A 23572-nucleotide genomic window follows, 5' to 3' on the forward strand; every position below is an offset into this window, starting at 1 on the left:
TTACACAGCAAATCTAGCTGTAAACAGCTTTAATAGAATAAGAATATTTCTTCCTGTGATACAAAGACAGCAGACATGTTGTTTGTAAACATTACACATAGGCAGGCTTATCTGCATCTTGAGCAAAGAAAACTAATCCCCTCTCCTCCTCCCTCCTCCCCTCTGCCTCTGAAATCTCTGGCTAGTAATACCTCCCCTCCTCCTGCCCAGACTGAGCTCCCATGAGCCCTTGCTACTGTCTGAAAGTGCCAAGGCTCTCTGAAAACCTGTGGGAGTGGTTTATTTAGTTGATAGGGAAATAGAGCATTAAAATAAAAACAAAAGTATTTGGCTTGAGGAATGCCCTATAAACAATAGGAAAGGAACACAATTATGCAATGAGTGAAAGTTCATCTCGGATCCACTCCGTGTCTTTGGCAGAGCCGAGACAAGGTCCTCCAGCACCCAAGGCTGAGACACCAAAGTGCGCCCCTCCATCCCTTCCACCCCAGCCGTCACACACTGATTGCTATTAGACTAAGAGGCCCCTCCCCATCCCTCCCACCCCAGCCATCACACACTGATTGCTAGTACACTAAGAGGCCCCTCCCCCATCCCTCCCACCCCAGCCATCACACACTGATTGCTATTACACTAAGAGGCACCTCCCCCATCCCTTCCACCCCAGCCGTCACACACTGATTGCTATTACACTAAGAAGCCCCTCCTCCATCCCTCCCACCCCAGCCGTCACACACTTATTGCTATTACACTAAGAGGCCCCTCCATCCTTCCCACCCCAGCCGTCACACACTGATTGCTATTACACTAAGAGGCGCCTCCTCCATCCCTCCTACCCCAGCCGTCACACACTGATTGCTATTACACTAAGAAGCCCCTCCTCCATCCCTCCCACCCCAGCCGTCACACACTTATTGCTATTACACTAAGAGGCCCCTCCATCCTTCCCACCCCAGCCATCACACACTGATTGCTATTATGGCCCATACTCACGGGCTACTTTTCTAACACGGGAGCGTGCGCGCGCCAGCTCGTCGCCAGGTCCCTCCGCATACACACGCAGAACCTGGCCAATCGCCTGGCGACAGCAGCGACGGTTCGGAGTGCGCGCCTCATACCAACGGGCGACCTGCCGCTGCAACACGCGCGTGCCACGTGGTTGCGGCGACAATTGTAGCCCGTGAGTATGGGCCATTAGTCTAAGTTGTCCCAGAGCCCCAATATCTTGCAGTCACTGGCATGTATCCCCTTTTCTTATTTCTCTCTGCTTCATACACAATAGGGGAATGATAGCTGAGTGAGTTGTGCGCCCCCTCCTACACTGCGCCCTGAGGCTGGAGCCTCTCTTGCCTCTGCCTCGGCCCCACACCCCCTCCTACACTGCTCCGAGGCTGCTTCTCTCGCCTCTGCCTCGGCACGGCCTTGTGTGTGCCCCTCCCACACTGCGCCCTGAGGCTGGAGCCTCTCCCGCCTCTGCCTCAGCCCTGCACCCCCTCCTACACTGCGCCCTGAGGCTGGAGCTTCTCTTGCCTCTGCCTCGGTCTGGCCCTGGTCTTTGAAGTCCTCACTGTTGTGCCGCTGTCCCCTTCAGAAATACCTCTGAGCCAGCTGGGTTGCCGCCAGGGTTGTGGAGTTGGTACAAAAAAATAAATAAATAAATTCATCTGACTTCGATTTCAGGTACCCAAAATTGCTACTGACCCCACCAGTTGGACAGCCCTGCCTTAGTCTAATACTTACCAGGGCTGTGGAGATGGTACAAGAATCATCAAACTCTGACTCCTCAGTTTCTGAAACCACCGACTCCAACTTCAGGTACCCAAAATTACTCAGAATCCTCTACTCTGTCTCCAGCAGTTTGAGAAAGGGCTATACAGCCCGAAACAGCGTCTGTCACTGCTTTCATGGAACAATAAAAGAGCTATATACTACCTTGGTGGTCCCGACCCGGTTGCATTGTTGATCACAGAGGGCCCCAAGAGGTACTGGGGCAGGGGTCTAGGCACACCTTTCTCTTCATTGGTGCTCCTACCGTTTGAAGTTCTGGACTCCACTACTGTACATGTATGGTCCTGCGTGGCTCCTCCTACTGCAGCTGGGAGCATTCGGCGCATGCACGGTACAATTATTTTGCAAGCCGCGCATGCTGAGACAGGAGTGCGATCCAGGAGAAACGTGGACGAGCTTGATCGCTCGGGCATCCGGCCCGTGGCAGAACTGACATGTCGCTAGATTAAGTCTGTTGCTATAAGGGGGGCACAGGATCATGCATGGCGTACGACAAAGTGGCTCCCCGCAGGTGTGGTGAGTGGGGAGAATAATGCTCTCGCGGGTCAAAGACATCACTAACCATCCGCCAGGCAAAATCGCTAAACTCCTGCTAGAGTCTCGCCCAAGGTAGTCTATCGCCCCAGCTTAAAGGACAACTGAAGTGGGATAAGGAGGCTGCCATTTCCTTTTAACCCCTTGAGAACCAGAGGTTTACACCCCCCTAGTCACCAGGCGATTTTTCACATTTCAGCACTCTGCAGCTTTAACAGTGTGCTGCTCGGCCATAGAACTTAGCACACTACTGAATCTTACCTCCTTTTCTTGCCACAAATAGGGCTTTCTTTGGTCTCTGATCGCTGCTGCGCTCAGTTTTTTGTTTCCTTTTTTTTTTTTTTTTTTTTAATATAACAAAACGGAGCATAAAAAAAAAAATTAAAAAAATAATGGCCATAGTTAACCCTCCCTCGCCCCTTCCCCTCTTAAATTGGCCCTAGGCTGCGATCATCAAGACTTGTAACCTCCTCTCATAGGCATCAGCCTATACCCTATAGGCAGCCATACACTGGTCGATTGCCACCAGATCGACCAGCAGATAGATCCCTCTGTGATCGAATCTGATCAAAGAGGGATCTGTTGGCTGCCTACACTGCAAACAGATTTTGAATCGATTTCACTACGGAGTCGTGGTTTCAGAAACTAAGGAGTAGGAGTCGGGAGTCGGAAGTTCTTGTAGAAAATCCACAGCCCTGTGGATCGAGGAGTCGGAGTCTGAGCAATTTTGGGTACCCGGAGTCGGAGTCGTGGTCTCAGAAACTGAGGAGTCGGAGTCAGAGTCGGAAGATTTTTGTACCGACTCCACAGCCCTGTTCCTAACAGCCTGTTGGCCGCGGACAGGTTCTGCAGGGAGCGATCGCGCGTTCCCTGCTACTCCCTGCCTACCGCCGATCGGCATCAGGTGTTCGGTAGGGGGCTAATCAATACCAGTTGCCTGGCCGTACTGCTGATCTCTTTGGCTGCAGTAGGGTCTGAAGTACACCAGAAAAAAAGAATGCAGCTAATCCAGCCAGACTCCAGTTAAAGCACCTGATCTGCTGCATGTTTGTTCAGGGTCTTTGGCTAAAAGCATTAGAGGCAGAGGATCAGCAGGACAGCCAGGCAACATGTATTGTTTAAATGGAAATGCAATAGGGCAGCCTCCATATCCATCTCACTTCAGTTGTCCTTTAATCTAGCTTGTGTCGTTCCATTGCGCACACCTGCTGGCACTGCTGAAAACCCCCACCTTTCCCAGAGAAGAACCCCTCCCAGGAATGTGACACAAGATGTCTGCCCTCAGGAAATACCTTAAAGGGGAACTGAAGTAAGAGGTATACGGAGGCTGCCATATTTATTTCCTTTTAAGCAATACCAGTTGCCTGGCAGCCCTGCTGATCCTCTGCCTCTAATACTATTAGCCATAGCCCCTGAACAAGCATGCAGCAGATGAGGTGTTTCAGACTTTAAAGTCAGATCTGACAAGACTAGCTGCATGCTTGTTTCTGGTGTTATTCAAATACTACTGCAGAAAAATAGACCAGCAGGGCTGCCAGGCAACTGGTATTGATTAAAAGGAAATAAATATGGCAGCCTCCGTATACCTCTTACTTCAGTTCCCCTTTAAAGGGCCCATTAATGGTAAAGTCTTCCTGACGCTCGACTGTGCGAATGTATGGATTGGGTAATGGTGCTGATAGACGATGAACAATCTTTCTGTCAATCCAAATTTCGGATCGATTCCTTTCATCATGTTCCTTATTTCCCACTCTGTTGGTTGGCCAGAACGAGCATTTTTGATCGATCTCGATGATCCGATCAGATGGACAATTGTTGGGGGAAGCTTGATGGTTAAGGGGCATCTTAAAGCCGATCTAAACTTCCTTTCTGCTCTAAAAGATAAGCAACAGCATAACATAAAAATTATTTGATAGAAATCCTGCAATAAATCTGCAGTGTGTCTACTTCCTACTTTCATGGAAGCAGACATAGGGTTAACATCCTGAGTTTACAAATTACGGTAGCTGCTCTGCCATGGCAGAGGAGATTCCGGAGCTGACAGCTGAGAGATAAAATTACAGTTGTGATTAGTCAAAGATGAGGGGAAGTGAGACAGGCTAAACTCTCTAAATACATACAGGGGGCATTTCTCTGTTTTCCTTCTGTTCTGTGTAAGAGTTCAGGTTTACTTTAACAGCGTCCCTTGTTTTGCTCATCAGCTGGGTCTTTCAGGAAAAGGCTTTCTATGAAATTCCCCCACAATGAGCCACAGCAAGAATAGCAGATTACAGCCCACATCACCACAGCCAGCACAAGAATGTCTGCAGCGCCCCTTTCACAATGGCCTGCCTAGTAACGTGCCCTGAATGGTGGGCAGGACGTCGCGGAATGAAGGCCAGCTTGTTGGAATAAATTACGCACAGCTGAGCGTTGGTGGTTCAGTCACGTCTGCGGCTTGTTACTATCATACATATCAAGGTGGGTGAGAAGTGTGAAATGTCACCAATTCTTCCACGCAATGTGACGTCTGTCCACGTCCCCCAGATATAAAGGTCATGTGATGTCCACGTCATATCCCTCAGATATAAAGGTCATGTGATGTCCACGTCATATCCCTCAGATATAAAGGTCATGTGATGTCCACGTCATATCCCTCAGATATAAAGGTCATGTGATGTCCACGTCATATCCCTCAGATATAAAGGTCATGTGATGTCCACGCCCTATCCCTCAGATATAAAGGTCCTGTGATGTCCACGTCCTATCCCTCAGATATAAAGGTCATGTGATGTCCACGTCCGATCCCTCAGATATAAAGGTCATGTTATGTCCACGTCCTATCCCTCAGATATAAAGGTCATGTGATGTCCACGTCATATCCCTCAGATATAAAGGTCATGTGATGTCCACGTCATATCCCTCAGATATAAAGGTCATGTGATGTCCACGTCATATCCCTCAGATATAAAGGTCATGTGATGTCCACGTCATATCCCTCAGATATAAAGGTCATGTGATGTCCACGTCATATCCCTCAGATATAAAGGTCATGTGATGTCCACGTCATATCCCTCAGATATAAAGGTCATGTGATGTCCACGTCATATCCCTCAGATATAAAGGTCATGTGATGTCCACGTCATATCCCTCAGATATAAAGGTCATGTGATGTCCACGTCATATCCCTCAGATATAAAGGTCCTGTGATGTCCACGTCCTATCCCTCAGATATAAAGGTCATGTGATGTCCACGTCCTATCCCTCAGATATAAAGGTCATGTTATGTCCACGTCCTATCCCTCAGATATAAAGGTCATGTGATGTCCACGTCCTATCCCTCAGATATAAAGGTCATGTGATGTCCACGTCATATCCCTCAGATATAAAGGTCATGTGATGTCCACGCCATATCCCTCAGATATAAAGGTCATGTGATGTCCACGTCATATCCCTCAGATATAAAGGTCATGTGATGTCCACGTCATATCCCTCAGATATAAAGGTCATGTGATGTCCACGTCATATCCCTCAGATATAAAGGTCATGTGATGTCCACGTCATATCCCTCAGATATAAAGGTCATGTGATGTCCACGTCATATCCCTCAGATATAAAGGTCATGTGATGTCCACGTCATATCCCTCAGATATAAAGGTCATGTGATGTCCACGTCATATCCCTCAGATATAAAGGTCATGTGATGTCCACGTCATATCCCTCAGATATAAAGGTCATGTGATGTCCACGTCATATCCCTCAGAGATAAAAGGTCATGTGATATCCGCATCCCATGGAACAGGTCATACTCACCTCCTGTGTCATCTACTCATCAATCTCTCTTTCTCCTCTCCTGCGTCTCGTTTGTCCACTGTGATGAATGGAATTCTCCATCCTCCATTTTGAAAATGGCCATTCCCCCATAACAGCTTCCTGGTCAGCACACTGTTACACTGTAATATCGTCCGCTTAAACCATCGGAAAACATTGACATTACCTTGCTAATCAGTTGTCCTTTCAGTTATAACCGACAGCAACTGATATATAACTGAAATCAACTGATATATATTTTAGTTCTGACAAAATCTTGCCAGAACTGGAAGAAATCTTAAGAAGAAAAGGAGAGCTTCTGAGAGGAACTGACAGCAAGGCAAGTATGGAATATTAATTTGCAGGTACATCGTGTTAGTTTTAAATCATTTTACCCGGTTCAGGTTCCCTTTAGCATTCAGGTCTGCTTCTGGCTGGCCGGGCAGGCTGGGACTGGACGTCCCACAAGCAACAGAAAATAAATGGCTGCTTACAGCGAATGGCTATCCCACTAATGGCAGTCAGCATTCTGAACTCGGCTGGCAGATCTGCAGACTACTGACTGATGCTATCAGCTCTTCCATCGGGTCTGAGGCTAATAAGGAGAGGCAAGCCGGGACTAGATCAAACACCGCTCATTTGTGTCAACCACCGAGCAGCCAACCCCAATCATGTTCCAGAGACCTCGGTAATCCCCGGAGAGCGGCAATCCAAGAGGCTCTTCTGTGTCAGGACCAGGAAACGAGGGCGATGGGCCTGAAAGACGATAAAGAACTCCGGCACTGACATCAGATAATGATCGTCTGTCTGCTGACCAATGTTTAAAGGACAACTGAAGTGAGAGGGATATGGAGGCTGTCATAATTATTTCCCTTTAAAGAGAACCTGAACTGAAAATAAAGAGTCAAAATAACCATACACAGGTCATACTTCCCTCCTGTGTAGTCTACTCCTCAATCTCTTTCTCCTCTCCTGCGTCCCATTTGTCCTCTGATCTATGGAATTCTCCGTCCTCCATTTTAAAAATGGCCATTACCCCATAACAGCTTCCTGGTCAGCACACTGTTAAACTGTAATATCACCAGCTTGGCCATAGGGAAACATGGGCATTACCTTGCACATTCAGTTGTAATTGACTGCTGCTGATATATAACTGACAGCAACTGGTATATTTCAGTTCTGACAAAATATTGTCAGAACTGGAAGGGATCACTGGGAGAAGAAAATGGTGAGCTTCTGAGAGGAACTGACGGCGAGGTAAGTATGCAATATTCATTCGCAGCTACATCATGTGTTTATTTTTAATTTTACTCGCTTCAGGTTCCCTTTAAGCAATACTAGTTGCCTGGCAGTCCTACTGATCCTCTGCTTCAAATACTTTTAGCCATAGCCCCTGAACAAGCATGCAGCAGGTCAGGTGTTTGAGACTATTGTCAGATCTGACAAGATTAGCTGCATGCTTGTTTCTGGTATTATTCAGACACTACTGCAGCCAAATAGACAAGCAGGGCTGCCAGGCAACTGGTATTGTTTCAAAGGAAATACAGTAAATATGGCAGCCTCCATATCCTTCTCACTTCAGTTGTCCTTTAAACAATTGCTATGGTAACATACAGGCACAGATCAGCAGGCTTCAGGCCTAGACCTGAAAAACGCAACAATTATCGCTGAATCAGCCGGAGTGACTGCATGTCTGTGCAAGCCTCACCAACGCTGTCGCCAGCCTGGCATATATAGAGACAGCAATACGTAGGGTTGGATAAACTTAAAAGAAACCTGAGGCATGTGAGACCTGTAGAAGATGCCATTTTTATTTCCTTTTAAACAATACCAGTTTCCCGGCAGCCCTGCTGATCTCTTTGGCTGCAGCCGTGTCTGAATAACACCAGAAACAAGCATCTAATTCAGACAGACTTCAGTCAGAGCACCCGATCTGCTGCATGCTTGTTCAGGGTCTGTGGCTTAAGGTATAAGAGGCAGAGGATCAGCAGGACAGCCAGGCAATGTGCATTGTTTAAAGGGAAATAAACAGGTCAGCCTCCATATACCGCTCACCTCAGGTTCCCATAAATCAATCGCCGTGCTGGTGACATGCAGCGTGACGCCAGCCGGCTGTTTACATCTGAAGTGTCAGTCTCTGCCGCTCCCCCGCCTCTGATATCGCCGCTCCCCCGCCAGCGTCCCTTCCCTCCAATCAGCGGGCAGGAAAGGGACGCAGGCGGGGAGCGGCGCTATGGAAAATCTCTTGTGTGCTGAGTTGTGCGGCCCTGCAGCAAGGCCTTAAAGCTGCAGTGGCCTATTTAGTAAAAAGGTTGCCTGGTCACTAGGGGGGGATTAACACCACAGTCCTTAAGTGGTTAAAGAGACCCTGTAACAAAAAAAAAAAAAAAAAACAAACAAAAAAAAAAAAACACCTTCTGGGGATAATTACCTTGGGAGAGGGAAGCTTTGGGGTCCCAAAGAGGCTTCCCCCCCCCCTCTATAGCTTGGGGGAATCCAGCGCTGGCTCCCCCGAAAGCCCATCGACAAATCCTTACAAGCGTGCGCCTGCACAAGTAATATTTACCTACAGCGATCCTGTGCAGGCGCAGTAGCGGATCTACGTTCGGGGTAAGGCAGAACTAGCCGAACCCGATCATATCCACTCTACAGCACAAAGGACTCATGCTCAGCAACGGGGGGACGTCAGAGCAGGGAGGGAAGCCTCAATAGGATCCTAAAGCTCCCTCTCTTTAGATAAGTATCTGATTTTGTACCCGAGTTTCGGCTCAGGTACTATCTTCCTGTACTGGAAACAATATGAGACTATTTTCTTTGATACTAATGTTCTATTTCTTTGTAGTTATACTACATATACAATTAATGCTCTCATAAATTTATTTTCACTTCACGTTGCTCGAAGGAATCGTTGCTCATATGCGCTTTCAGAGTGCGAAAGCCGCATGGGTTGAGCGGTTTTTTTGCGACAGGACTTGTTGTGGTTGTACAGCTGTCCCCACTACAGAGAGCAGCTGCAGAGTTATCCTATCGTCACCTCTCGGTAACCCTTCTAGAATGAGGCTGCTTATCTCAGTGAGAGGATCAGACACGTGTGGCTGGCGCTGGTCCATACACGGCGTTGCGAGACGCAGAGACAGCCTAATACCGTCTCCCATCTCTGGACAGAGGCCAGCGAGCATCCATGATCTGGATTATGGGACAGACGCCCGCCCTCCACAGCTGCGGCGCTGCCACCAGAGTCACGTCGCCAAGCATAGCAGCCGATAAGTCAATCATTAGATTACACTGGTCATTACTGTAATCCCCAAATCGCTACACGTCTAGCACCGGACGCAGGGCTATTCTCCACGAATAAACACCTACTCTGTCTGACCGAGGAAGCTATACTGCAGCCAGCACAATCTCATACACTTTGAGGATTTTGCTAACTTATAGTGAACAGAGCTGAAAATAATCTGATGAGAAACAATTGTACCCATCCTCCTACTCTTAAAAATAACTTTTTTTTACATATCTCATGTTTGTATTTTACATTTAAACACACGCAATTGATTGTGGTGTTGTCTCTGCTCAATGGCAGCCTATTAAGAGTACCAGAGTTAGAAAAAGGTCATTTGTTCATGTATTTTATCTCTCCCTGCCCTCAGACGTATTCTGCCAAGAAAACTTTTATGGCTGTAAATTGCTTATCAGTGATATTTACTATATTCCTGGCAAAGTACCAACTAGACAGAAGCTGTCACTTCCATGCCTAGAAATTAACTCTTTCAAACAGCAAAATAAATCAAGTAAAAGAGCCCGGTTATTAGGGCCCTTTTCCAATTGCGGTGACTGCAATGCTAAATCGCAAATCGCCAGCGACTTTTAAAATCGCTAGGGTTTGCATAATAAGAATCGCGGTAGGTAATTTCCATCTTTTTTACCAAAGCGCCTCAGAACGATTTTTACCGCGATTTTGCTATGCAATGCACTGCATAGCAAGATTGCAATCGCCGAAAAAAAAGGGCCTTTTCTGAATGGCAATCACTAACGTCAAGCGATTGTTAGTGGAAAAGGGCCCTTAATATGTTTTGCACTGTACATACCGTATGTTTATCTCATGTCACATGACACCTCGGGTACACGTTCACAATAGAAGCACTTTTCTGAGTGTTTTGCGATTGATTAGCATTTCTTAAAATCGCTGCCATTCACTTTCATTAAATCGCGGGAAAAAAAAAATCGCCACGGTTTTAACGATCACAACGATTTTTGGGCTGTGGAGTCGGTACAAAAATCTTCGACTCCAACTCCTTAGTTAATGAAACCACGACTCCGGGTACCCAAAATGGCTCCGACTCCCCGACTCCTTAGTCTAATACTTAACAGGGCTGTGGAATTTGTACAAAAATCACCCGACTCCGACTCCAGGTGTCCAAAATTGCCCCGACTCCGACTCCTCTACTCCCAACTCCAACGCCCTGGTTTTTCTGCGATTTTTACCGCAATTTTAATGAAAGTGAATGGGGGCGATTTTAAAAACTGCGACTAAATCGCAAAACGCTCAGAAAAGCGCTTGTAGTGTGAATGGGCCCTCAAGGAACAGCAATGCTGACGTTTCTGCTACAGTCCTGGCCAAATGTTTTGAGATTGTCAAAAATATTCGTTTTCACAAAGTTTGCTGCTAAACTGCTTTTAGATCCTTGTTTCGGTTGTTTATGTGATGTACTGAAATAGAATTATAAGCACTTCATACGTTTCAAAGGCTTTTATTGACAATTACATGAGATTTATGCAAAGAGTCAGTATTTGCAGTGTTGGCCCTTCTTTTTCAGGACCACTGCCATGCGACTGGGCAATGCTCTCAATCTACTTCTGGGCCAAATCCTGACTGATAGCAACCCATTCTTTCATAATCACCTCTTTGAGTTTCTCAGAATTAGTTGGTTTTGGTTTGTCCACCCGCCTCGAGGAATGACCACAAGTTCTTAATGGGATTAAGATCTGCGGAGTTTCCAGGCCATGGACCCAAAAATATCAACGTTTTGGTCCCCGAGCCACTTAGTTATCACTTTTGCCTTATGACACTGTGCTCCATCGTGCTGGAAAATGCATTGTTCTTTACCAAACTGTTGGAAGAAGTTGCTGTTGGAGGGTGTTTTGGTACCATTCTTTATTCATGGCTGTGTTTTTTGGCAAAATTGTGAGTGAGCCCACTTCCTTGGATGAGAAGCAACCCCACACATGAATGGTGGCAGGTGTTAGCGCATCTGCATGCACAGTGAGGCGAAGACTTTTGGAAGATGGCCTGGTGTCAAGAAGAGCAGCAAAGAAGCCACTTCTCTCCCCAAAAAAACATCAGGGACAGATTGAGCTTCTGCAGAAAGTATGGTGAATGGACTGCTGAAGACTGGGGCAAAGTCATATTCTCTGATGAAACCCCTTTCCGATTGTTAGGGGCATCTGGAAAAAGGCTTGTCAGGGGAAGAAAAGGTGAGCGCTACTATCAGTCCTGTGTAATGCCAACAGTAAAGCATCCTGAGACCATTCTTATCTCATCCAAGGAAGTGGGCTCACTCACAATTTTGCCAAAAAACACAGCCATGAATAAAGAAAGGTACCAAAACACCCTCCAACAGCAACTTCTTCCAACAATTCAACAACAGTTTGGTGAAGAACAATGAATTTTCCAGCACGATGGAGCACCGTGTCATAAGGCAAAAGTGATAACTAAGTGGCTCGGGGACCAAACATTGAAATTTTGGGTCCATGGCCGGGAAACTCCCCAGATCTTAACCTGCCTAGCGTTCTGGACGAGCTAGGCTCGTCCAGAGACGCCGGAGTCACCGATCAGGCTCCGCTGGGCCGATTTGAATAATTTTTTCTTAAAACACGCAGCAAGCACTTTGCTTACTGCGTGCATTACCCGATCGCCACCACCGCGATACAGCGCCTCCCTAGCTGAGACCCCGTGCGCTGCCTGGCCAATGAGTGCCAGGCAGTGCTGAGGGATGGATCGGGTCTCCCTGTGACGTCACGACGTGCGTCTCCATGGCGAAGAGGCAAGCCCTCCAGGAAATCCGGTTCAGAACGGGATTTCCGGACGGGCCATTGCGCCGGCGGCGATCGGAGGGGTGGGAAGGTGGCAGCAGGGAGGGGGGGGAATCATGTAGCTAGCGCTAGGCTAGCTACATGACAAATAAAAAAAAATAAAAAAATTTGCAAAAAATGTTCCCGCGGCCGCAGGAACCCCAACGCAAAGGGGGGCCCCAGTACCCAGCAACGCAAAGGGGGGCCCCAGTACCCAGCAACGCAAAGGGGGAACCCCAGTACCCAGCAGCGCAAAGGGGGAACCCCAGCACCCAGCAGCGCAAAGGGGGAACCCCAGCACCCAGCAGCGCAAAGGGGGAACCCCAGCACCCAGCAGCGCAAAGGGGGAACCCCAGCACCCAGCAGCGCAAAGGGGGAACCCCAGTACCCAGCAGCGCAAAGGGGGAAACCCAGTACCCAGCAACGCAAAAGGGCAGCCCCAGTGCCCAGCAACGCAAAAGAGAAACCCCAGTGCCCAGCAACGCAAAAGAGAAACCCCAGTGCCCAGCAACGCAAAAGGGAAACCCCAGTGCCCAGCAACGCAAAAGGGAAACCCCAGTGCCCAGCAACGCAAAAGGGAAACCCCAGTGCCCAGCAACGCAAAAGGGAAACCCCAGTGCCCAGCAACGCAAAAGGGAAACCCCAGTGCCCAGCAACGCAAAAGGGAAACCCCAGTGCCCAGCAGCGCAAAAGGGAAACCCCAGTGCCCAGCAGCGCAAAAGGGAAACCCCAGTGCCCAGCAGCGCAAAAGGGAAACCCCAGTGCCCAGCAGCGCAAAGCGGAGTCCCTAGTACAGAGCAGCACAAAGGGGTTTTAACTAAATCATGTAGGGACTGTAAAAGACTAACAACATTTTCCTTAAAAAAAAAAAAATTAATAAAATACAAAACCAGCATTGGAAACCGATGCCTGTGCGGACCAGTATTAGGACAATGACAGTTGAGTTTCTGCCCTGCCCACTCAGTGTACTGAATGAACTCTGCTCTGTGGAAGTGTCTTTTTAGTAGCTATAAATATTGCCATATTCCATCTCTGTAGTCAATATCAATATCTTATGGAATCATCGTTTGCTGCTTAGCATTACAATCACCACTGAACACCTCCTCAAGCCCTCCACGTTGGCCCTATTAGACCAGTTTCAGTTTGTGTACAGAGCAAACAGGTCCACCAATGAGGCCATCAATATCTGCCTGGAGCTCATCAGCGATCACATGGATCAGATTTCCATGCTATGATCATCCTTCTAGACTAAGAATACCATCACCCCCGCATACTACAGGAAAACCTGGCAGCACTCAAGGTCCATCCGACCCTACGTCTGTGGATCATGGACTTCCACACCAACAGGTCCCAAGTCATCGAGCTGGGCGCAATCGAAGGTTACCAACACGGGTGTGCCACAAGGCTGAGTCCTGACACCGATCCTGTTCTCCCTAAATAGGGATAACTACAGGTCCACGGGAAACTCTGCCAAAGGTCATCAAACTTTCGACCTTATAACCAAGAAGGACGAGCATGCCTACCAACAGCAGGCCGACAGAATATGCCACTGGTAGAGAGAGAACAGGCTGGTCCTCAACACAGCCAAACCCATGAAAAAGATCATGGACTTCAGAAAGCACCGCACGCCCTCTCCACCCAAACTCCAATCTACATCAACAGCAACGAAGTCGAAAGAATATTCAGCGTCCTCCAACTGAGCACAACCATCTCTGATGACCTGAGCTGGAAGGCCAACACCACATCTACCCAAAGAAGGCCCAGCAGAGACCTTCTCCTCCATCACTATTGAATCTGTCCTCAAACTACAAAGGGGCATCATATCAGTGGAGATAATCACTTCTTCAGTCGACTCCCATCAGGCCAGAGGTCTCGGGCCATGTCCACCAGGACCTCACGGCATAGAAACCGTTTTTTGCCCTTAGCTGTCAACCTCTTGAACTCTTTTTATGCCCTTATTCCCTGTGTGTGCCACCATGTCAAATCCTATTCCAGGCATGACCCAGACGAGCTTGGCAAATAAAGGATTTCAAAGTCTTCTTCTGCTTGCTACTTACAACTGAATTTACCATGCTTTAATTTGCTCCAAACACCCGATTTCTGCTAATTAATGACATAAATAAACCAATTACAATACAGATAATAGGATAACAGGTGCCAACAGGATAAAAAAAAAAACACTAAAAGAACGTAAAAACCCATCTTGGTAATAGAGGAGGTAGTGGTGGACTTACCTCCTCCAAGCAGAACATACGACTGGATTTTCAGTCAATAACAACTTTATTGTATACTCCAAATAAAGTGCAACGCGTTTCGCAGGATACAAACCCGCTTCATCAGGCAATAACAGATAGGAGTAAACAGCATCTGCCAGTATCAAGCCAGTGGGCGCTCAGCGTTGATGATACTGGCTGATGCTGTTTACTCCTCTCTGTTATTGCCTGATGAAGCGGGTTTGTATCCCGTGAAACGCGTTGCACTTTATTTGGAGTATCCAATAAAATTATTTTGGCTGAAAATCCAGTCGTATGTTCTGCTTGGAGGAGGTAAGTCCACCACTGCCTCCTCTATTACCAAGATGAGTTTTTAGGTTCTTTTAGTGGTTTTTTATCCTGTTGGCGCCTCTGTTGTCCTATTATCTACGTCAAGGCCACCCTTGGTGGAGGGTTGTACCCTTCCTTCTTCTACAGAGAGCGACTTTTCAATCCTGAGTGGGGTCAGGACAATCTCCCCACCTGCTTTGACAGTGGTTGCCTAATTGGTAACCCTGGTTTGTGAGTATTAAATTAATATTATTACTCTTCCAATTATACATTACCAGAACATACTACACTATATTGGGCTCTTGGTGTGCTCTCTTTTTCTCAAGTACAGTAGATACATATTATGATAATTCTACTATATGTATTATTTGCACACAACATACCATATACATACTCTTTCTAGATTTTCACTATATAAAACACACACACTTTCATAATCCCATCCCTTTTGTTGTGTATACAAACAACAAAGTTTGGTATGTACTGAATAGTTATACACAATGTATTCTGGTTGAATGCAATTTGACAACCTAGCACACACCATACAATTCTTGGTAAAGTTGGTCTGATTTTTCAAACAATCGAAAAAATGGAAATTTGATTCTCAATCAAAAACAATAGAACCTTTTAATTTTGCAGTACAACCAATCATTTTAATTGAATTGGGGTCAAATCGAACTACTGAAAAATTGTAACGTGTGTGTGTGTGTGTGTGTGTGTGTGTGTGTGTGTGTGTGTGTGTGTGTGTGTGTGTGTGTGTGTGTGGCCACCTACAGACAGATCTGGTATATCTGCCCTGCTGTATAGAACATATCTTTCCAAGTAGCCTCACTAGGCCAACTACTTGTTCTCTGAATTCATGCAACTCTCAAGCCCTGCCTATCCAACGCAGAAGACTTTATCACACATCACTGTGAATTAAAACGCATACCTGAAGTGGCACAATGAGATAGACTCAGGTACATATAGTACTTGTCCTACTAAGAAATTGTCTAAAGTCCCCTACTGTCTTCCTGTACAACAAAAGTTATAAAAACTAGTTCTGTTATCTATGCAAATGAGCCAGTGGAAAAGAGTATCATTTGGGCAGATGTCCTAAATGTAAACATAAGGCAAAACACTTTAATCTGGCTGAGGAAACAATGCTGATAATGCTTTATTGACAAGTTCAAATGTCCATTACTTCTGTTTGCTTTGCAGCTCACTGAAGCAGATTTTACATGAGACTGTCACTACCGCAGTTTAGAAATCAGTTTTTAAACAATTCAGCCCTGAAGTTTATGTTTACTTCAGGTTTGCTTTAAGTGTTAAACCACTTTCATCACACACAAAAACGTCAAAAATTCCTATAGGAGAAGATGATGGATGCACTGAAACCTATACAAGCTCCTCCATCCCACAGCTGCACACATAGAGTACCCTCCCAGCCAGCAGCTCCTCCATCCCGCAGCCAGACACAGAGTACCCTCCCAGCCAGCAGCTGCTTCCCACACCGAGCCCTGCATACCTGCACCCGCCGCTCAGCTCGTCCACCCCGGCCAGCCTGACACCTTCTCCCCTCCAGAGGCTCCGACTGCTTGGAGGCGCCACCTCGCCCGGAGAGAGTCATGAGACTTCCCCACACCACGCCCCCTCCCAGGGCCTGCCCCGCCTACTGCTCGCTGATACAGCACGCTTCGCTCAAAAACCACGCCCCTCACTGCTCTATCCCGCCCGCCCACACAAGCTCTATGCTCGTAACCACGCCCCCTACCACACATACACTGTGCGCTCACAGCAACGCCCCCACCGCTCTCAGATTCAGCACGCTCTGCTCCAAACCACGCCCCTCACTGCTTTATACCGTCCGCCCACACATACACTGTGCGCTTATAACCACGCCCCCTACTGCTCTCAGATCCTCACGCTCTGCTCAAAACCACGCCCCGCACTGATCTACCCCGCCTACTGCAAGCAGTCAGATATTGCATGGAGCGCTCCAAACCGCGCCCCTTCAAGGATCTTTTCCGCCCACTGCTCGTAGGGTACGAAGCTCGTCCGCCCACTATGCCCCCAAGCCCCGCCCTCCCCAGATCTTTCCGCCTACTGCCCGAAAGCCCCACTCTAAACCCCGCCCTTTCACTCGCTCTATTCCGCCCTCCACCCTACTCCAGTTCAAACCACGCCCCTCCCCAAATTTAACCCTCCCGCTAGCTGTCATAAAAAGACCTCTGTGCCGGCCCACTCTTCAAAACTCCGCCCAATTCGTGATATGTTCCGCCCACAGAGCGCGTAAACGACCCTACCCACTCTTATCGAAATCCAGCCCCACTACAGATTTTATCCCGCCCCTCTGCCTTTGTAACGTATGAATCCTCTCCGACCACGCCTCCAAATTCCGACCACTCCTCCAAGCTCCGCCCCCGACATGTAACCCGGTCGCTTGTTAGTAAAAAGCCTGTCCGCCCACTCGGCTAACAATCACGCCCTTTGTCACTGCCGATCCCGCCCAGAGGGTACGCACGCAGCCTCGATGTTTCTCGCAGCCTACTATACGTAACGCCCACTTCTCTAAACCACGCCCTTTACAGGAATCTTCAGCTAAAGTCTGCCCCGCCCATTCCATGCGGAGCCCTGCCTCTTCTTAGGATCCTCCCCGCAATGTTATATTGATGCCCACACGTGTAGGTGGTCCAGGGGGGCAGTCCTGGGCTGATGTGTGCGGCACCCCCAGACTCTGCGCTTCTTGCATGCAGCTGCAATAGGAGAGGGACTGGGAGAGAGGCCTTGTTCACATTGGGCTCTATTCTCAATCACACATGCGGTAAGAGATTTTCTACCGCTATATTACCGCATGTGATAAATTCCGCATTTTTTCCACATTCACTAAAAATGTTCCGCATGTTTCCCGCATGCGGGAACAATGCGTAAAAAATTTGGGAAACATGCGTAATTACATAGTAAACATGCGGAAAAAAAATTGCATAAAAAAACTTGTCCAAAAAAAAAAATTAAAGTCCAGCAAACACAGCGTTTAACCAGAGAGGTTGGGAGGGGGAGCTTCTATACATACCTGGGGCTTCCTCCAGCCCCATATGCACGGATCGCTCCCACGCCGCCGTCCTCTGCTGCCTAAATCCGCTGGTACCGGGTCCCGTCATTGCCGCGAGTCGGCCAGTCGGCCGGCAGACGCGGCTAAATGTCCGCATCACACGGGGCTCCCTCCATACACATACGCATGAGGCTGCCTGCTGCGCAGCCGCATGCGTACGAGTATGGAGGGAGCCCCTGTGATGCGGACAATTGTCCGCGTTTGCCGGAAGTGACGGGACCCGGTACCGCCGATCCAGGAAGCGGAGGATGGCGGCGTGGGAGCGATCCAGGCTTATGGGGCTGGAAGAAGCCCCAGGTATGTATAAAATCTTGTTCTATTTTTTCATGCCGTTCCTCTCTGGTTCCCTTTAAGGCTCCAGACTCCATTTAAGTCAATGGGAAGCGAAATATATCACCAAGTACTAGTAGGTGATAAAAATTCGGTAGTTAAGTCAGAAATAAGGCGGCTCTTTTTTTTGTGAATTTAGATTTTTTGCGGAAACTACCGACTTTTGCGGCGTTTACTGCATTTGTTACGCATGCGGGTAATTAATGCGTAAAATTTTACGCATGCGGTAAATGTCATGCGTAAACATTTGTGAATGTCAAGATGTTTTTTTTTTTCAGTCGGGAATTTACCGCAAGTGCATTTTTTCCGCATGCGGTAAATCATTGAGAATAGAGCCCATTGTAGGGAGACCATATTTTGATTTCCAAAAAAAGGGAAATGTGCTGCCAATAAGATTGCATTTGTGGGGAAATGTGCTGCCAATCTCATTGCATTTGTGGGGAAATGTGCTGCCAATCTCATTGCATTTGTGGGGAAATGTGCTGCCAATCTCATAGCATTTGTGGGGAAATGTGCTGCCAATCTCATAGCATTTGTGGGGAAATGTGCTGCCAATCTTATTGCATTTGTGGGGAAATGTGCTGCCAATCTCATAGCATTTGTGGGGAAATGTGCTGCCAATCTCATAGCATTTGTGGGGAAATGTGCTGCCAATCTCATAGCATTTGTGGGGAAATGTGCTGCCAATCTCATAGCATTTGTGGGGAAATGTGCTGCCAATCTCATTGCATCTGTGGGGAAATGTGCTGCCAATCTCATTGCATTTGTGGGTAGATCTGCTGCCAATCTCATTGCATTTGTGGGGAAATGTGCTGCCAATCTCATTGCATTTGTGGGGAAATGTGCTGCCAAACTCATAGCATTTGTGGGGAAATGTGCTGCCAATCTCATTGCATCTGTGGGGAAATGTGCTGCCAATCTCATTGCATTTGTGGGGAAATGTGCTGCCAATCTCATAGCATTTGTGGGGAAATGTGCTGCCAATCTCATTGCATTTGTGGGGAAATGTGCTGCCAATCTCATAGCATTTGTGGGGAAATGTGCTGCCAATCTCATTGCATCTGTGGGGAAATATGCTGCCAATCTCATTGCATGTGTGGGGAAATGTGCTGCCAATCTCATTGCATTTGTGGGTAGATCTGCTGCCAATCTCATTGCATTTGTGGGGAAATGTGCTGCCAATCTCATTGCATTTGTGGGGAAATGTGCTGCCAATCTCATTGCATCTGTTGGGAAATGTGCTGCCAATCTCATTGCATTTGTTTGTAGATCTGCTGCCAATCTCATAGCATGTGTGGGGAAATGTGCTGCCAATCTCATTGTATTTGTGGGGAAATCTGCTGCCAATCTCATTGCATCTGTGGGGAAATGTGCTGCCAATCTCATAGCATTTGTGGGGAAATATGCTGCCAATCTGATTGCATTTGTGGGGAAATGCATAGCTCCCAACTGTCCCTTTTTCGGAGGGACAGTCCCTTTTTGGGAGCCCCGTCCCTCTGTCCTTCTTTCACCCTCATTTGTCCCTGTTTCAGGACTTTGTCCCTCTTTCTATGTAAATATATATATATTTCTTTACTACAAAAAAATGTGTTTGATTAAACTTTATTCCCATCCTTTAAATTGATATATTACTAATTTTAAAATGTTACTATGAAGGAAAATGAACCAGGATAGAAAGGACCAATGTGGTTAGAATTATAAAACAACATATGTTTCTTATGAAATCTTTATGGTATGCGTGGTGAGGGCGTGGCCAGGGTTGTGGCTTAAGTGTCCCTTTTTCTCATCTCAAAAAGTTGGGAGGTATGAAAATGTGCTGCCAATCTCATAGCATTTGTGGGGAAATGTGTTGCCAATCTGATTCCATTTGTGGGGAAATCTGTTGCCAATCTCATTGCATTTTGTGGTCGGCCGGCCCTCCACCACCATGTGGTCTGGAAAAAAAAACGGCCCTCCATGCCTGCGAAGTTGGACAGCACATTGCTAAGGTCTTGTATATTTGGCCCCACCCAGGACCACGCCCACATGCTGTTGTGATCGTCCTCTTTTTTGGAAATCTAAATATGGTCACCCTAGTGTAACCGCTTTCTATGCGTTTTTTAGAAAAAACGTCCGCGCTTAGATTTTCCAAATCTTTTAGCACAGCCACAATTCTGCATACTCAATGCATGTTTGTGGAAGTGGAAAATACCTACCGCGATTCCTATGTTAAATAGCAAACCTAGCTATTTAAAAATTGTTAGCGTTTTGCGATTCAGCACTGCAGTGGAAAAGGGCCCTCTCTGTTATAAGACAAATGTCTTTTCCCTAGACACTAGAATTAAGGAATTGGGTTACCCAAATGCCAGAGTTTAAAATGCCATTAAATAATTCATCAAGTAGTCACGGCGCCCAAGAAAAATAAAGTCACAATCGTTAAGATAAAATAATTAAGTACTCACACACCTCCAGATAAAATCATTAAGTAGCCAGGTGCCTCACAATAAACATATTAAATAGGCAGGTGCGTCAAGATGAAACAGTAGCCAAGTCCGCCCTGTATACATAAATTAGGTTGCCATATTCCCCAGGTAAGAGAATTAAGTAGCTATGTGTCCAATACAGTGGCTTCTAATGTCTATGGGCAACTGACTGCACTCAGACCAAAGGGGGCTGAATAGTTACGCACACCCCAATTTGCAGTTATTTATTTGTAAAAAATGTTTGGAATCATGTATGATTTTCGTTCCACTGCTCACATGTACACCACTTTGTGTTGTTCTTTCACGTGGTATTCCAATAAAATTGATTCATGTTTGTGGCAGTAATATGACAAAATGTGGAAAACTTCAAGGGGGCCGAATACTTTTGCAAGCCACTGTATTTCAGTATTAGGTAGCAAGATGTGCCCTAGATAATAGGTAGCCATAACTGTCCCCCAATTTCTGGCTGGGTGCAGGGTGCTTGCTGGGTTCAGGGTTATGGCTTTTGGCTGGGTGCTTGCTGGGGCAGAGAGCAGGCTGCTGGCTGGGTGCTTGCTGGGGCAGAGAGCAGGCTGCTGGCTGGGTGCTTGCTGGGGCAGGGAGCAGGCTGCTGGCTGGGTGCTTGCTGGGGCAGAGAGCAGGCTGCTGGCTGGGTGCTTGCTGGGGCAAAGAGCAGGCTGCTGGCTGGGTGCTTGCTGGGGCAGAGAGCAGGCTGCTGGCTGGGTGCTTGCTGGGGCAGGGAGCTGGCTGCTGGCTGGGTGCTTGCTGGGGCAGAGAGCAGGCTGCTGGCTGGGTGCTTGCTGGGGCAGGGAGCAGGCTGCTGGCTGGGTGCTTGCTGGGGCAGGGAGCTGGCTGGAGCAGAGTGCTGGCTGAAGTAGGGTGCTGGCTGGGGCAGGTTGCTGGCTAGGCTGCGGCAGCAGGCTGGAACAGGGTGCTGGCTGAGGCAGGCTGCGGGAGGGACAGGCTTTGGCAGGGGCTGGCTTCGGCAGGAGGTTGGCTGGGGTAGGGTGCTGGCTAGTGCAGGGTTCTGGCTGGGGCAGGGTGCTGGCTTGGTGGTTGGGGGAGGGTTCTGGCTGGGGCAGGGTGCTGGCTGGGTGGTTGGGGAAGGGTTCTGGCTAGGGTCGGGGCAGGCTGCGGCATGGGGCTTGAGCAGGGTGCTGGCTAGGGTTGGGGCAGGGTACTGGCTAGGGGCTGGAGCAGGGTGCTGGCTGGGGCAGGGTGCTGGCTGGGTGGTTGGGGAAGGGTGCTGGCTAGGGTTGGGACAGGGTGCTGGCTAGGGGCTGGGGCAAGGTGCTGGCTAGGGGTTGGGGGAGGGTTCTGGCTGGGGCAGGGTGCTGGCTAGGGTCGGGGCAGGCTGCGGCATGGGGCTGCAGCAGGGTGCTGGCTGGGTGGTTGGGGCAGGGTACTGGCTAGGGGCTGGGGCAGGGTGCTGGCTGGGTGGTTGGGGAAGGGTGCTGGCTAGGCTCAGGGCAGGGGGCTGGGGCAGGGTGCTGGCTGGGGCAGGGTGCTGGCTGGGTGGTTGGGGCAGGGTGCTGGCTAGGATCGGGGCAGGGTGCTGGCTAGGGCAGGGTGCTGGCTGGGTGGTTGGGGAAGGGTGCTGGCTAGGGGCTGGAGCAGGGTGCTGGCTGGGGCAGGGTGCTGGCTGGGTGGTTGGGGAAGGGTGCTGGCTAGGGTTGGGGCAGGGTGCTGGCTAGGGGCTGGGGCAAGGTGCTGGCTAGGGGTTGGGGGAGGGTTCTGGCTGGGGCAGGGTGCTGGCTAGGGTCGGGGCAGGCTGCGGCATGGGGCTGCAGCAGGGTGCTGGCTGGGTGGTTGGGGCAGGGTACTGGCTAGGGGCTGGGGCAGGGTGCTGGCTGGGTGGTTGGGGAAGGGTGCTGGCTAGGCTCAGGGCAGGGGGCTGGGGCAGGGTGCTGGCTGGGTGGTTGGGGCAGGGTGCTGGCTAGGATCGGGGCAGGGTGCTGGCTAGGGCAGGGTGCTGGCTGGGTGGTTGGGGAAGGGTGCTGGCTAGGGGCTGGGGCAGGGTGCTGGCTGGGGCAGGGTGCTGGCTGGGTGGTTGGGGCAGGGTGCTGGCTAGGGTCGGGGCAGGGTGCTGGCTGGGTGGTTGGGGCAGAGTGCTGGCTAGGGTCGGGGCAGGGTGCTGGCTAGGGTCAGGGCAGGCTGCGGCATGGGGCTGGAGCAGGGTGCTGGCTAGGGCAGAGCACTGGCTGGGCTTAGGCAGGGTGCCATTACAGACCTTAGATCAGCAGCGACCGGTCCTCATTCCGTCACTGCTGTGCTGTGTCTCCTGTCCCGGATCCTCGTCTCCGGCGTTATAGTAACAGACCGCAGATCGGTGGTGACAGCAGGGACAGAGGGCGCACACGCTACCCGCCCAAAGTACTCCAAATGCAGGAAGTGACCCATGAAGTCACTTCCGCATTTGGAGTACACTGGGGGCGCAGGTAGCGTGTGCACCCTCTGTCCCTGCTGTCACCACCGATCTCAGGTCTGGTGCGGTGACAGAGAGAGGGGGGGGGGGGGTCAGGCAGCGGCAGTGTGGGCAGCACCAGAAGGGAAGGCAGACGGAGGTGGCGTCAGTGTCTGACTGGGAGCTGGAAAAGCTGAGGAAATCCACTTGCTGGCCAAGCAGCAGTGATCAGGTGTTGCTGCTAATAGTGAAGACTTGCTGCAGGTTTCTACTGGGAGTGATGGCATAGGGTTACTGCTGCTTGGCCAGCAGGTTGATTTCCTCAGTTTTTTCACCTCCCAGTCTGATACTGGGTGGTGTGGTGGCACCCAAGGTACGAGCCATGCTTGCACTTCTCTAGATACGCCACTGGCCACGCCATGTCGTAACGTGCATTTTAACGGGCACAGTGTGTGTTGCACTCTGCCTCCAGTGTGACCACACAGCCAAGGATCACCAGGGCTGCCAGGCAACTAGTATTGTTTAAAAGGAAATATATATGGTCACCTCCATATGTCACTCA

General features: G+C 49.0%; 1 protein-coding gene across 1 annotated transcript in view; it reads right to left on the reverse strand.

Moving 5' to 3' along the window:
- The window catches only part of DNMBP (dynamin binding protein), a 171705-nt gene extending 155356 nt beyond the window's left edge, over positions 1 to 16349 (reverse strand). The window contains exon 1 of the mRNA XM_068255538.1: positions 16231 to 16349. The gene's annotated coding sequence lies outside the window, so the exon portion shown is untranslated. The remainder of the gene's footprint in view (positions 1 to 16230) is intronic.
- Positions 16350 to 23572: the final 7223 nt, after the last annotated feature.

Source organism: Hyperolius riggenbachi, chromosome 10 (assembly GCF_040937935.1).
Source record: "Hyperolius riggenbachi isolate aHypRig1 chromosome 10, aHypRig1.pri, whole genome shotgun sequence".
Lineage (NCBI taxonomy): Eukaryota > Metazoa > Chordata > Amphibia > Anura > Hyperoliidae > Hyperolius > Hyperolius riggenbachi.